General features: G+C 37.4%; 1 protein-coding gene across 5 annotated transcripts in view; it reads left to right on the top strand.

Annotated features, from left to right (window-relative positions):
- The window catches only part of ASB15 (ankyrin repeat and SOCS box containing 15), an 82,674-nt gene that overhangs the window by 33,397 nt on the left and 36,828 nt on the right, over positions 1–12,449 (top strand). For 4 of the 5 annotated variants that reach the window (XM_033192244.1, XM_033192246.1, XM_033192245.1 and 1 more), the window contains exon 1: positions 11,660–11,795. The exons of the other annotated variant lie outside the window; for it this stretch is intronic. The gene's annotated coding sequence lies outside the window, so the exon portion shown is untranslated. Of the gene's footprint in view, positions 1–11,659; positions 11,796–12,449 lie in introns of those variants that run through there. 5 annotated transcript variants of the gene reach the window in all.

The following is a 12,449-nucleotide window of genomic DNA, read 5'->3' as shown; positions in this document are numbered from 1 at the left end:
AACATTTCTTCCTTCATTTAAACCTTGGTGAATCTGAACAGTTATATGTCTTGGGGTTGCTCTTCTCGAGGACTATCTTTGTGGTGTTCTCTGTATTTCATGAATTTGAATGTTGGCCTGCCTTGCTAGGTTGGGGAAGTTCTCCTGGATAGTATCCTGAAGAGTGTTTTCTAACTTGGTTCCATTATCCCCGTCACTTTCAGGTACACCATTCAAATGTAGATTTGGTCTTTTCACATAGTCCCATATTGCTTGGAGGCTTTGTTTGTTTCCTTTCACTCTTTTTTCTCTAATATTGTCTTCTCACTTTCATTAATTTGATCTTCAATCACTGATAACCTTTCTTCCACTTGATCGAATCAGCTACTGAAACTTGTGTATGCTTCATGCAGTTCTCGTGCTGTGGTTTTCAGCTCCATCAGGTCATTTAAGCTCTTCCTTACACTGCTTATTCTAGTTAGAAATTCCTCTAACCTTTTTTCAAGGTTTTTAGCTTCCTTGCGATGGGTTAGAATGTGTTCCTTTAGCTCAGAGAAGTTTGTTATTACTGACTTTCTGAGGCCTACTTCTGTCAACTCGTCAACCTCATTCTCCATCCAGTTTTGTTCCCTTGCTGGTGAGAAGTTGTGTTCCTTTGGAGGAGAAGAGGCATTCTGTTTTTTGGAATTTTCAGCCTTTCTGCTCTGGTTTCTCCCCATCTTTGTGGTTTTATCTACCTTTGGTCTTTGATGTTGGTGACCTATGTATGGGGTTTTGGTGTGAATGTCCTTTTTATTGATGTTGTTGCTATTCCTTTCTGTTTGTTAGTTTTCCTTCAAACAGACAGGTCCCTCAGCTGCAGGTCTGTTGGAGTTTGCTGGAGATCCACTCCAGACCCTGTTTGCCTGAGTATCACCAGCAGAGGCTGCAGAACAGCAAGTATTGCTGTCTGATCTATCCTCTGGAAGCTTTGTCTCAGAGGGGCACCTGCCTGTAGGAGGTGTCTCTTGGCCCCTACTGGGAGGTGTCTCCCAGTCAGGCTACATGGGGACCAGGGACCCACTTGAGGAGGCAGTCTGTCCATCACCAGATCTCGAACACCATGCTGGGAGAACCACTGCTCTCTTCAGAGCTGTCAGGCAGGGACATTTAAGTCTGCAGAAACTGTCTGCTGCCTTTTGTTCAGATATGCCCCACCCCTAGAGGTGCAATCAAGAGAGGCAGTAGGCCTTGCTGAGCTGCAGTGGGCTTTGCCCAGTTTGAGCTTCCCTGATGCTTTATTTACAGTGTGAGCATAGAACCGCCTATACAAGCCTCAGCAATGGCAGACGCCCCTCCCCCCGCCAAGCTCCAGCATCCCAGGTCATTCTCAGACTGCTGCGCTCACAGCCAGCAAGGTTCCATGGGAGTGGGACCCACCAAGCCAGGCGCGGGAGGGAATCTCCTGGTCTGCTGATTGTGAAGACCGTGGGAAAGGCGCAGTATTTGGGCAGGAGTGTACCCTTCCTCCAGGTACAGATACTCTTGGCTTCCCTTGGCTAGGAAAGGAAAATCCCCTGACCCCTTGTGCTTCCTGGGTGAGGCGATGCCCTGCCTGGCTTCGGCTCACCCTCCATGGGCTGCACCCACTGCCCAACCAGTCCCAATGAGATGAACCAGGTATCTCAGTTAGAAACGCAGAAATCACCCATCTTCTGCGTTGATCTTGCTGGGAGCTGTAGACCGGAGCTGTTCCTATTTGGCCCTCTTGGAAGCAACTGTGACCTTCATCTCTTATTACAGTTTTTATTTAAGGCTAGTTTTTTTCTGGCATATGTATAGCTATCCCTGCTCTCTTTTGGTTTCTATTTGCATAGTGTATCTTTTTCTATCTTTTCACTTTCAGCTTGTGTGTTCTTTTTTTTTTTTTTTTGGAGACAGAGTCTTGCTCTGTCGCCCAGGCTGGAGTGCAGTGGCGCAATCTCGGCTCATTGCAAGCTCCGCCTCCTGGGTTCATGCCATTCTCCTGCCTCAGCCTCCCGAGTAGCTGGGACTACAGGCGCCCACCACCACACCCGGCTAATTTTTTGTATTTTCGTTAGAGACAGGGTTTCGCCATGTTAGCCAGGATGGTCTCAATCTCCTGACGTCGTGATCCACCAGCCTTGGCCTCCCAAAGTGCTGGGATTACAGGCGTGAGCCACCACGCCCGGCCCAGCCTGTGTGTTCTTAAAGGTAAAGTGAGTCTTTTGCAGGCAGCATATAGATTGGTCTTGTTCTTTAAAATCTGTTCAGCCATTCCATGTCTTTTGATTGGAGAATTTAGTGCACATATATTTAAAATAATCATTAATTAGTGAGGACTTGTTGTTGCCATTTTGTTAATTGTTTCTGTTCTGTAGTTTTTCTTGTTCTTTTCTTCTGCTATTATTGTCTCCCTTTGTGATTTGATGGTTTTCTATAGTGGTATGCTTTGATTTCTTCCTGTCTCTTTTCTATGTATCTACTACAACTTTTTGCTTTGTGGTTACTATGAGGTTTACATAAAACATTTTATAACAATCTTTTAAAGCTAGCTGATGTCAACCTAATTTCAATCACATAGAAAACTCTCTACTTTTACTCCACCACATTTTAAGTTTTGATGCCACAATTTACTTCTTGTTATACTGTGGTATCCATTAACAAATTATTTTAGCTATATTTTTAATTATTTTGTCTTTTAACCTTTGCGCTAGAATTAAGGGTGATCCATACACCAACATTTCAGTATATGAATAGAATATTCTGAATTTGATTATATACTTACCTTCACTAGTGAGTTTTGCATTTTCACAAGTTTTCATGTTAGTAATTAATGTCCTTTTATTTCATCTTGAAGAACTCCTTTTAACATTTTTTTGTGAGGCATATCTGGTGGTAATAAATTACCTCAGCTTTTGTTTGTCTGAGAAAATCTTTACTGCGCCTTCATATATAAATCATGACTTTGCTGGGTAAAGTAAAGTAATCTTGGTTGACAGAGTTCCCCGCCTCTGAACACTTTGAATATATTATCCCACTTTCTCCTCATCTGCAACGGTTCTGCTAAGAAATCTACTGATAGTCTAATGTACATTCCCTTGTGTGTAATATATCTCTTTTCTCTTGCTGTTTTCAAAATCCTCCCTTTGACTTTGATTTTTGACAATTTGAATATAATGTGTCCCAGTGAATTCCACTTCGTATTGAGTCTATCTGTGAACTTTTGAGTTTCGTGTACCTGGATGTCAATATCTTTCTTAGGATTGGGACATTTTCAGCTCATATTTCTTTAAATAAGCTTTTTCCCCTTTTGTCTCTTTCTTCTCCTTTTCTAAAATGCCCTAATGTTTACATTATTTATGTTGATCGTATCCCATAAATTCTCAAAGCTTTACTTATTTTTTTCATCTTTCACTGCATAATTTCAAATGACCTGTTATTGAATTCACAGATTATTTCTTCTGCTTAATCAACTCTGATGTTGAAGTTTTCTACTGCATTTTTCACATATGTATTGAATTCTTTAGCAACAGAATTTGTTTTATATTATTTCTATATCTTTGTTGAATTTCTCATTTTGTGCACATATTCTTTTCCTTATTTCACTGAATTTTTTTATCTGTGTTTTCTTGTAGCTCACTGAGCATTCATTCTTAAAACAATTATTTGGATTATTTGTCATGCAATTTGTAAATCTGGTTTTTAGCTATTACTGGAAAAGTATTGGGTTCCTTTGGGTAGTGTCATGTTTCCTTAGCTTTTCATGTTTCTTGAAGTTTTGTGTTGTTTCCACATTTGAAAAATTATCTTTCTTCAAGTTTTACTGAGAGTCTTTGAGAGAAAAATTCAATCACAAGCCTGCTTGACTAGAGATTCTGAGACTCTCTCAGGTCTTTTTTGTGGATTTGCCTACCTACTTGTTTCCTCTTGGGAGCAGGGGAGGAGTCTCAAAATCATATTCTTTCTTTCAATCTTGCAAAGTCAGGCCAGATTTTGAGAGCCTCCCATTTCTTTGCTCTAGGGCAGTGCCCTGAAATGCTCAAGTTTGTGTTCCTTTTCCCAATCTAGCAGAGTCAAATAAGCTGACTGTGTTGCTCATAACCGTGTGCAAAAGCTCACACTCGTGAATCTGGGGCATGCCTGGGGACCCAGACATCTGTGTAGGGGAGGTGGGGCATGTGAGACATTGCAGACACTTGTTGACTAGTTGAGAGAGTCCCTAAAGGCAAGATGTCCTAAGTAGCTTGTGGACAGGTCTCCTGAAAGAGTCCACAAGGTGGTTAGTAAGACACACAGTTCTTTATTGAGTTTCAGTTCCTGATTTCTATAAATCCCCAACCTTCTTCACTGCTCCTAGCCTCTCCTAGCCACTTAGCCATGCTGATTTCTTCAGTTTTCTGGGTGGGATGAGAGAAAGGTAGGTGTCTTGGTAGCATCCTGCACATCTGGAGAAGCCAGTTGCTCACTCACTATGCTTTCACTTTATCTCATGGGAGGAATCATGGCTGAAGAAATCTCTTTTGGCACTTAGTTGTGCTGCTTTGGGGGAAGGGGTAATATGTATAAAGTGTGACTATTCTTCTCATCCTTTCCAACACTTCTATTCTTGTATTTTATAATCTAGTCATGTGCTGGTACTTCTTCACTGGACTCCTGGACTCCCATAAATGAAGGATTCTCTCATCCACAGGTGGTTATCAAAATTGGTGCATCGTGGGAAGGTGACAGTAAAAATAAAAAACGTATTCCTCTGTCTTGCTGATGTTACTCAATGCCAGCCTCTTACACTTCAAACCAGTTTGACAAAGTGTACAAGTTGTGGATGGAGCCATTAAACAAGCAAGCTTAACCTCTTGGTGCTAAAGCTAGAAATTCAACTGTGAGAACGATGCATCATGGCAACAGAACAGATCTAAGCTGTTTCAACTGTAGTTAGGATGAGGGGAAGATAGAGTTTGCTTTCCTAAACTCAGTTGCAAACCAATGTTATAGTGGCTGTTTGCCCTAAATGACGCTTATCACTGTTTAAAAAATGAGCCAGTTTATTAGTCCCTAACTCAAAACCATTCAATTCATGCTCCATTGTGTTTGTAATAAATCCCAAACTTGTATCCATCGCCCACCTCCCATCCCTACCCTCCCTTGATGAGCTTCACTTTCATTTGTTCTCTAGTTGATCCCTTCACATGGCACATACTTTTTGTCTCATGACAAAAAGTAAATATTAAACTTACATTCCATCTTCCTAAAAGTTTGTCCTCTATACCTTTCTGTGTCTGGTTATTCTTAGTGAAAGTTCTCAGCACAGATGTGTTCCCTCTCAGACTATCCTTTCTGAAGGAAGCCTCCCCACTTCAGTGACCAACTATTGTCATGCTTATTTTCTTCACAGAGTTTACCACAGTTCATTTTCTTCCTTATGTAACATTCACCTCACCAACTTAAATACAGACTTTTCAGTGACAGGAACTTGATATAGTTCGTTGGTATACCTAGTGCACAACATAATACCTGGCATTGTAGATGGTCAATATTTGTTAAATACTGCACTGGTGAGAATCCCACATTCATGTACTTCTCTGGGTCCTACCATTCTTGACTTGGTAAAATGCTGTTTAGCTAGTGAGCCAATTCACTATTATTTCCCACCCAAAGCCCTCTTGAAAGTATTTGTCTACACTGTGGGTAAATGGGGCATATCTGCAAGACTGGAAAATTACCCAGACATTCCAAGCTGCATAAAAACAGCTTAACCAAACCTTAAAACTCAACCTGATTTAACACTTTTTATATTACTGTATACATAAAGGAAATGTAAAATTTTGCTTTATTTGAATGGTAATTCCATTTTAAATCTTAAAATCAAGCCATAACTAAGTCAGATATTTAGTAAATACTTTGGGAATATCCAGAATATTTTGTCTCAGTACTTTTACTGTTCTACTAAAGATAAATCTAAATCTAGCATAAATCATCACAGTTTTTCTAGTTTCCTGGAGTAATTATTAAACTTACCTTTTATATTGAAAAAAACTTGGGGGGAGGCAAATCATGAGACCATTAGAAATTGTTTTAACATACACAAAGTGGTGGCTCAAATTTGAAATACAAAATATAAAGGCCTGTATCCACAAGAGGCAAGAGTGATATCTTTTAATCATAGAAAGGATGAATTTACATTGAAATATTTAGGCCGGGTGCAGTGGCTCATACCTGTAATCCTAACACTTTGAGAGGTGGGCAGATTGCTTGAACTCAAGAGTTTAAAACCAGCTTGGACAACATGGTCAAACCTTGTCTCTACAAAAGAAATACAAAAAAAAATTAGCCAGGTGTGGTGGTGCATGCCTGTCATCCCAGCTGCTTGGGAGGCTGATGCGGGACAATTGCTTGAGCCTGGGAGGTGGAGGTTGCTGTGAATCAAGATCGTGCCAGTGCACTCCAGCCTAAGTTACAGAGGGAGACCCTGTCTCAAAATAATAATAATAATAATAATAATAATAATAATAATAATAAGGCAAAAGGAAAGAAAGAAAGAAAGAAAGAAAGAAAGAAAATTTTGAATTAGTATGGTAAGTTTTCTTCATTAAATTCATATAATTTCTTCTATAGTATGTACTATTAAAATGCTCTTTTTATAATCAAATATTAATTAAATGTCATTATGCATTAGCAACTTCAATTAGAAATTGAAACAAAACACAAATGCACATGAAAAGATCAATTCTTTTCAGAGAGAATAAAATACAATACTGAATTTTCAATAATCAAAATTTACTTTGGTTGCCAATATAGAGCTTTATTGTAAGTCCTGATTATAATTATGCTTGGTTTATATTAAATAAGGTACTAAGAATAGTGACAATCTCTTTGCCTTAGCACTGTCAATTTGAGATATGTAAGAAGTCAGAATTATAAGAGACTAGAAGAAAAAGGAAGGTTCTTAAATGATAATCCCCCTTACACAGGGTTTTGCTTGTTATCCTAGTCAAAAAATATTAAATGGAAAATCCTAGCAGTAAACAATTCATAAGTTTAAATTGCATGCCATTCTGAGTAGTGTGATGAAATTTTGGGTCACCCTGCTCTGTTCTACTTGGATTATAAATCACCCCTTTGTTTAGCATATTCACTCTGCATATGTCACCAGCCTATTTGAACATTTAGTGGTTTGCCTGACTGTCAGATCAATCATGATGGTATCACAGTGTTTGTGTTCAAGGAACCTTTATTATATTTAATGGTGGCCACAAGAATATTGATGCTGGTATGTTGTTATAATTGTTCTTCATTATTAATATTGTTGCTAATTGCTTACTGTGCTTTATTTATAAATTAAACTTTAGCATAAGTATCTATGTATAGGAAAAAAAACCAGCATACATAGAGTTCTGTATTCCTTGTGTTTTCAGGCACTCACCACTGTCAATCTTAGAGCATATCCTCCACTGGCCGGGCGTGATGGCTCACGCCTGTAATCCCAGCACTTTGGGAGGCCAAGGCAGGCAGATCACTTGAGGTCAGGAGTTCAAGATCAGCTTGGCCAACATGGTGAAACCCCGTCCCTACTAAAAATACAAAAATTAGTGAGACATGGTGGCACACACCTGTAATCCTAGCTATGTGGGAGGCTGAGGCAGGAGAATCGCTTGTACATAGGAGGCAGAGGTTGCAGTGAGCTGAGATGGCACCACTGCACTCCAGCCTGGGCAACAGAGCGAGATTTCATCTGAAAAAAAAAAAAATCCTTCACAGATATGGAGAAACTACTCTAGGTTGATGATCCATTAATGTAAAACCATTTTCTCTTTTCAGAGCTCGTGTGTGTGTGTGTGTGTGTGTGTGTCTTTGTTCTCTGACCTCCTCCTCCACAGCCTTCTTAGGTCTCATCTCTCTACTTGTTTGTCTCTACACAGTGGTAAGCTTTTGGGACTAGAACCACATGTCCCACTCATCTTGACATACCCAGGAGTGCCTAGCATCACATTCTGCATATGCTAAAATGTGTGTCTGTATATACAGAATAGACAACCAAATGCAACGTTATCCCTGATGTCCATTTTATGTCCCCAGAAGTATAATATACTTTGATATTTAGACTATAAGTCCTGTATCTGTAGAGGGATTATTAGTTTTACAAAGAACTTTCATAATTATGCTCTTATTTTCATAACAATGATATGAAATAACAAGAACAGTGTTACTACACTGTAGGAAACTGAAGTATAAACCTTTAGATACTTCTAGATGATTTGTCTTAATTCACAAAAACTGACAGATCTTAGACTAAAATACATATTCTCTCCTTTTAATTCAAGTTTGTTTCTCTTAGATACACTTGAAATGCCTTTCACAATATGGAAAATTAAGTACTTTGTTCACAAAAGGAAGAAAGAAAAAAAGAAAGATCAACCAACTTTTAAAAAATGTATTATGACTCAACCTTAATTGACTTAAACTTTGGTTAAGCAGAAATAACTGTGAACGCATTTGAACAAGTCATCAATGTTCAACAAAATATTCAACACATATTTGATGAGTGCCCAAAACTTTACTAGACAAAGTGATAAAGTGGTAATTATAACTGAAACCCCATACAAGATCTTCCCTGCTGTTTGTTCATCATTAATTTAGTATAACTACCTATAGTGCTACCTTACTAAAAAATACTATTTCCATCACTTGCCTTTGCTTGGCTGCATGGCAACTAAATGGCCAGAGTAATGTCAACTATGTGGATTCTTCCAGGGGCCTGTGACATCAGTGCTGTTTGAGGAGTTCGTTGCTAATAGATTTGACTCATGGTTTCAGTTGTCTGATTTTCAGTCTGGAAAAACAGCGTATGGCATAGCAAAAATAAACAATTACCAAGGTTCTGGGAAGCATACTAGAAATAAAGGATTTATTTTATGTTTTCACATTTTTTTCTACTGTTTTATACCTAACCAAAATAAAATGTGCATTTCTTAAATCACAGACCCAAAGGCCAAAATAATGGTCAAGTACAGAAAAGGGAAAAGGAGAAAAAGGAGAAAGCCTGAAATATACCAAAGTAAAAATGAAGCCAAGTGAGATATACCTAAGTATTGCTTACTAAACAACAAAATAATAAGATAACTTAAAAACAGAAAAAAAAAGAGAAAAAATACAAAAAAAAAAACACACAAAACAAACAAACAAAAAATAATAGGACTTAAAGTAGGACTCTCCAAGGTGTTTGAACAACACCATTTTTTGTAGAAGGCAAAGATAAAGCTCCAGTTCTGATAAAGCCTCATAAAGAATGGGCTGGATCAGAAAGGACGTAGTAAGTGGCTTTGTAGGGGGTACATGGGACTAATGTATGACTAATCACAGCAAAAGCGGTTTTTTAAAATCCAGGCCTGCAAGTGCCACACTCTTTTTCAGGAAGACAGAGTACCTGTGGGCAAAGTGAGGCTGTAGCAGCGGCAGGTGCCTAAAATATGAAGGCCAAGCTGCCACATTGCTTCCTGGAAATTCACAAACAATGCTACCTAAATTTCTTATTCCCAAAATAGAAATAGGTGGGTCCAAGGACAGTTCTTCTAACACTGTGCTTCAACTATTTTAACCTAAGACTCTTCGTATCAGTTGCTATAATTATCATCTTGAAACAGGACATGCATTTCTTGCTATATATAGATAGAAAGAATGAGTATTTGGATGTCAGTGTCATTTTGTGTACCTTCCTTGGAACAACAGTAGTATTCAACTAGTCCTTCGCTGTTAAATGTGTGCCTTCCCTGAAACTCATTCTCACCAGACAAAACTAGAGGTACTGTTTGAAAAGCTAGGACTGATTTTGTTTCCCCTTTGAGAAAATCCACAGAAAAAGCCAGCTTCCATAGAGACAAATGTGGAGGTGATTACTAGCATTATGAATAGATCATTCTTTCAAATATATGAGTTACTCAAAGTATGTCTTATTGTGTGTGCATAGATGACTAACTACTTGAGGAATAGGCCTCACTAAAATGGTGGTGCCATGGTCATTGTATCATCATCATCATCATCAGTCCCACACTACAGATAAATAATCTCAAAAATGTAAATAGTGCATCTACAGAAACAGTAAGTGGTAAAGCAAGACGTGTTCACAGGACTATGTCTTCAGTAACAGGCTCTCATTTATTTTACCACATGGTCTTATTTTGGCTTTTCTATCATATGTATTATTTTAAATGTTGCATGGTATAGGTAGATCTATAACAACTATTATATAAATGGATAAAACAGGCAGACCTTCATTGGTTTAAGAGCAGAAAAGTCACTGCAATGTGTCAAGCCATACTTGAAACTGTTAAGTGCACATTTTCCCATACATTTGCATTATACTCCAAAGCTTTATGTGAATTTCTAATATTGTAAGGAAAAAAAAGTTGTATAAAATTAAAGTGTTTCACAATGCTGGTTGCTTTTCACAAGAATTCTTTATTGAAAAATTCCAAATTAGATTAATAATGATAAAATGTAGACAATGTATACAATGATCTAACCTTTACCCTTGAGTATTGCAATACAAAGTTAATAGTGGTTTAAACATAAAATACTTCTCAGTTTGCTTTGAAGATGACTGAAATGGACCTTCTTTTATCACAGTTAAAGAGGAGTTAGGATCTCTAATTTTACATTTACAGTTTTCTCAATTTTTGAAATAAAACTGGCAAATTCACTACAATCCACATATTTATATTCATTAACACTGAGTACAAAGAAAATGTCAGAGATGAGAAGAAAAACAAAAGTGTGTAGTGCTCCCAGTAGCCTAAGAAGTAGAGACTTTCAGGAAAAAGGGAAGAATCACTGGCAGCAAATCCAACGAGGGTCTGTAAATTAAGAAATGAAAATGAATATAAAATATGAAATGAGTTTCTAAAGTCAGTCAGAAAGAGGTCACTGAAACCCGCAAGAGGAGTTGTTTTAGTGGGGTGGGGGGTGTGAAGGGGATAGAGGCCAGATGGCTTTGTGAGTGCCGATAGTGGCCTGAGTTAATTCAAGGATAGCTATGTCAAAACAAATTTAAGGAAGACTATTTTCATTGGAAAATCAGTAAGATAATAAACTTAATTGGTTTTTTTAGAAGAAAACAAACAACCTTCCTCAATCAAAAATCCCAGTTTTTTTGCTTGCTTTATTAATACATTTGCTACTCATTTTTTAGACTATATATGCTCAATAACTTGACCTAAAAATTCCTGATCAGATTAGATGTCACTGACTGCCCTATCTCTGTCTGTATATCAGACTAGCAATTATTAAACAAAAATCAAAGACAGCAAATTAGTATGACCAGAAAATTGTATTTAATGAAATTTGCCCTGAATCTGAAAGATGGAGAAAGAAAAATAGTGTATATTAAAATATGTCAGAAGTGGATTAGGTTCTGACAACGCAAAGACTTACAGATTTGTCTTTTGAACAAATACCTTTAAATTGTGTGTTAATTCTAAGCGGTTTGGTTTTGTTCCGTCAGTAGGAACACTCCCTGCAGCTGAATTGGCAGGTCCTTTGTTTTCATAAGAGTTCTTTGAACCAATCAGGACACAGATAATCTTATTATACCTCTGTAGGCTTCTGTTTCTTTTGATGAAAGTCTAGAGAAGTCATGGGTAATACTTTACTGTGTGCCAGAGACCGCTTATGTTTCACTTGTACAAGGTCAGATCTTAATTTAACCACCAACTGGATACTTAATTTTAGATACACAGAAGCACACATTGGCTCCAGGGCACTTCCTCTGATTTAGGAAGGCAAGTGTCTGGATAAGAATGATAAGATGATCATTCCAAAAGGTGAGATTATGAAATATTTGATCTGTACCTCACCAACTAGCTTATTGAATATTTCATTATTGGTAATATTTTAAACAGATGGAAATACAAATTATAGTAGCTACTCATTACTTTCTTTCTGGTTGATCACCTACAGGCTTACCTGTTAAGGGTCTTTTTAATTAGAGAATAAAGCTAGAATGTGTTTGCTTATAGAACGTCAACTAATTGCATAATTACTAAGCAAAAAAAATTATATCATGAGAAAAACAGATTAAGAATGAATATCCTTATAGAACGTGTCAATATATTTATAGAATCCTAGAAGGGTCTCAGCTCACCTCTTGGTTTTTAATTTAAAAATTAAATAATTTTTGTGAATAAATAAAATAAATCTCTTTTAAGGCTTTTTCATCACTTGTTGAAAAAGATGAATGCTTTCTGCCCAGACTGAAAAATTTCTGTAGTTAGATTTTTAAAAAATAAACTGAATAGAATTGGAAATTTACTCCTGCAAATTATATCACAAAATCTAAAGGTTAGAAAGTCCTTAAAATTTATCTGATATCATCACTCATACTGTTCTTAAATGCACAGTTAACTTCTAAGGAGCTTTCTATATCTAAAATGATTTGACTTCCATGAAGTAGAGCAGTGATGTGAACAAGAAAAATC

Source organism: Trachypithecus francoisi, unplaced genomic scaffold, assembly GCF_009764315.1.
Source record: "Trachypithecus francoisi isolate TF-2019V2 unplaced genomic scaffold, Tfra_2.0 Lachesis_group4, whole genome shotgun sequence".
Lineage (NCBI taxonomy): Eukaryota > Metazoa > Chordata > Mammalia > Primates > Cercopithecidae > Trachypithecus > Trachypithecus francoisi.
Note: the sequence above shows the minus strand (reverse complement) of the source record. Positions and strands in the feature narration are given on the sequence as shown.